The sequence below is a fragment of the Plectropomus leopardus genome, unplaced genomic scaffold (genome assembly GCF_008729295.1).
Source record: "Plectropomus leopardus isolate mb unplaced genomic scaffold, YSFRI_Pleo_2.0 unplaced_scaffold12972, whole genome shotgun sequence".
Classification (NCBI taxonomy): Eukaryota; Metazoa; Chordata; class Actinopteri; order Perciformes; family Serranidae; genus Plectropomus; species Plectropomus leopardus.
In genome coordinates this window covers 1-2,881 of record NW_024613806.1, presented here as the reverse complement: position 1 = coordinate 2,881, position 2,881 = coordinate 1, and the positions used below count along the sequence as shown (strand labels likewise).

Sequence of the window (2,881 nt, the reverse complement as noted above, 5' to 3'; positions counted from 1 at the left end):
AGCTGATCGGGGTCAGGGTTAGCTGATCGGGGTCAGGGTTAGCTGATTGGGGTCAGGGTTTGCAGGTTAAACTGCAGTCAGAGTCAAATCTTAAACTGTTGCTATTGTGTTTTCTCTGAACAGAAATCAAAGAATCAAAAAACAAAGTTCAGGCCGTGAAGAAACTGGTCCAAGAACTGCCCAAACCCAACCAGGACACCATGAGACTACTCTTCAGCCACCTGCACAGGTATACCTTCACACAGCTGAACCCACCTGTAGACTCACCTGTAGACTCACCTGTAGACTCACCTGTAGACTCAGTCAGAGGAACACAAAGCTCCCGCTGAAATTTAGACGTTTCCCCATCACTGGACCATGGAAGTTAAAAAAAAACAAACACTCGGAGTAAAACCAGAAGTTTGGTCTTTAAAGTAATTCTTGTCTCTGATTGAATATTTCAAAAACAGTTTGTATGTTTTTCTCCAAATGCCATGACGTACATATAGAGTAAGCTATTCGGATTTGAGGACAAAGAATGATAGTTGTTTCTGAATAAAAATATTCAGGAGTACACCCAGACTCAAAACTTGGCTCCAAAACTCACATGAAGAAGGTCTGTAATAAAATATGGTTCAGTTTGTCAACGTTCAGCTTCACCAGAAACTTTCTATCAACCAAGGCAGCTAAGATATCCCTCCATTCATTACCTGCTGTCTGATAAGGTGGTCTAACACACAAAATACCACCTTAAAACCACTGCAATCACTGAACAAACAACCACTTAAAACTTTACACAAGAAGATGTTTAGTTTTCATCATATCCAGATTCTGAAGAAATATCATCTGCTCAGTTATGCAGACCTCCTGAAATACAAAAATGTCTGCCTAGTTTAGGAGATGATGCATTTTAGAGTTACCAGAGGTGCAGCCAGGGGGCGCCGCTCCATCCCACTCTGGAAAACTGCATTCAGCCTTCAGAGCATCTCATCAGGGGATCACAGTCCCACCATCAGGGCCAGAGTCACCATTGCATTATTCACTTAACTGTAATAGAATAGAAATACTGTATTAATCCCGTGAGGGAAGTTGTTCAATGATGAGAAAGGATTTATTGAGAACCAACAAAATCAACACTGAATTTAGACTAATTTTACCAAATGTTAAAATGACCATACTCATACTGTAGCTGCATCATCTGCTCATGTTGTTCAACGTGTTCATGTTTTAGTGTACTGTGAGCCTTTTTATCTCAGTGTTGTTCCTCGTTAATACTTGTACATATTATATCTTCATACTGTATTTTTATTATTATTTTAGGATGCTTTTTAACATCAGAGGGAACCTAACAATGAAAATTAGCTCCCCTGCTTCTACATTTCTTTAAATGTGGATTGATGAACATCGTCTCTTCTTAAATACATAATTATCCGACAAGTTGCTCCGACCAAGTAAAGTCTGCAGATGTTACAGCCAAGTCTGTTTATGGAAAGTTATTTTTTGTCAGCAGATATCTGAGTCGTAACCAGACTGAGCCAGTTGAGCATTTCTGCTTATATCTGCTGTATTAACTTAGTTAAGCACAAGTCAGACTCAACAGGGACTACAAAACGTATCCGCACGTCATTACTAAGGTTCAACAGGGACGAGAAAACGTGTCCGCAGGTCGTCACTAGAAAACGTGTTTGCAGGTCGTCATTCGAAAACGTGTTTGCAGGTCGTCACTAGAAAACGTGTTTGCAGGTCGTCACTAAGGTTCGACAGGGACAAGAAAACGTATTTGCAGGTCTTTGCTCGGGCTTGAAAGGGACTAGAAAATGTGTCTGCAGGTCTTTGCTCAGGCTCGGTCTACTTGCTGGAGCAGTAAACTTGTTTTCATTATATATCAGATTCTACTGATCTGATTGTTTTCCAGTCATTGGTCAGACTGTGTTTTTCCATGGAAACAGAGATAACAGTCGCTGTAAATATTGTATTTTGAGAGCTGATCGCCTGAAACGAGCAAATTTTGCTGATTCCATTTCTATTTTGTTGGTAATCGCTGAAAAGTCAGTTTTACACTCGAGGCTGAGCTTTATCGTCACTTTACTGTCATGCTCAAATGACGATAAAGCACACCCTCATCGTAAGATTGCTTAAATAAATTATAAATTACTTTTTAAAGCAGATCTTAAAATCCATCATCAGCCGATAATTGCAGGGTTGCTGGTTTGTGTCTGTATTTTCCTTCCAAAGTGCCCTTGAGCAAGCTAGTGACACACAAACTGCTCCTCAGATGTGACTGTCGCACTGTGAAGTTCATCATGAGTTTTAAGCTGGTTTGGTATTTTTATCTAAAATAAATCAAACTGTGAGTTTACTGTGTCAGGTCAAAGTTCAAGGACAGCTCTCAGCGAAACGAGCTCAGTTCGTCAGAGACGGACAATGCCTTCAGCCTCTTTGAGTTTTGGTTCCCTGTGTTGTTCTTCAGAGTTCTGGCATGTTCCAGGAAGAACCTGATGTCCACTCAGGGCATTGGCATCGTGTTTGGCCCGACGCTGATGTGGCCCGAGCTGGACGCAGGAAACATGGCGGTCAACATGGTCTACCAGAACCAGATTGTGGAGTTCATCCTCATCGAAAGCAAAGAAATCTTTAACCTGGACAGGAAGTGAGGCGTCAACTGATCAGCCGATGAACCAAATTAATTTAAAAATGTTGTTGTTTGAAGAAAAAAATCAGTTTTGATATAACTGTAAAAAATAAACGGATGGTTTTGAATCCTAACAAAGCTTGGAGAATTTTTTTTTTAATTAAAACAAATTAACTTTTTTTCTAAAATAACACACAGCAGTAAAAATACAACCCTGTCCACTGTGAGACAGAAATACAACCCTGTCCACCGTGAGACAGAAATACAACC

General features: G+C 40.3%; 1 long non-coding RNA gene across 1 annotated transcript; it reads left to right on the top strand.

The window, feature by feature from the left end:
• Positions 1–7: 7 nt before the first annotated feature.
• LOC121963867 lies at positions 8–2,749 on the top strand. The gene is made up of 2 exons (XR_006107291.1): positions 8–229; positions 2,450–2,749. It is a non-coding gene; the product is annotated as an uncharacterized LOC121963867 (long non-coding RNA).
• Positions 2,750–2,881: the final 132 nt, after the last annotated feature.